Here is a 422-nt window from a genome sequence, read left to right as displayed (position 1 = left end):
TTTGTTTTTCCTTTTTTTATTCCTGATGGTTTTGGTCTTTGTCTTTTATTCTATCGGCATTCTTAGGTAATTTCTAACTGGTTATTCACATTTCGATATTAGGGCTAAACAGCCATTTGGAAGCAACTGTTGGATGACTGGATGAAGAGGCAAGTTTTTATGATTACCTAATTGGTTCATAATGAACCACTCCAGGCTTAGTGTCATAAGACAACACTCATTGTTATTATCTCGCATGATGCCAAGGGTTGAATGAACTAAGCTAAGGTGGTTCCCATTCAGGGTCCCTTATGTGGTTGCTGTAGGAACGTCTGGGACTAGGTCATTTGGAAGCTTCTGGCTCCTGGGCCAGGAAGACTCAAATAGCTGGAAGCTGGAAGTGGTGGGGTTCTTCAGGCTTATCTCTGTCTCTCTGTGGTCTC

Source organism: Mandrillus leucophaeus, unplaced genomic scaffold, assembly GCF_000951045.1.
Source record: "Mandrillus leucophaeus isolate KB7577 unplaced genomic scaffold, Mleu.le_1.0 Scaffold676, whole genome shotgun sequence".
NCBI classification, from domain to species: Eukaryota; Metazoa; Chordata; class Mammalia; order Primates; family Cercopithecidae; genus Mandrillus; species Mandrillus leucophaeus.
Note: the sequence above shows the minus strand (reverse complement) of the source record.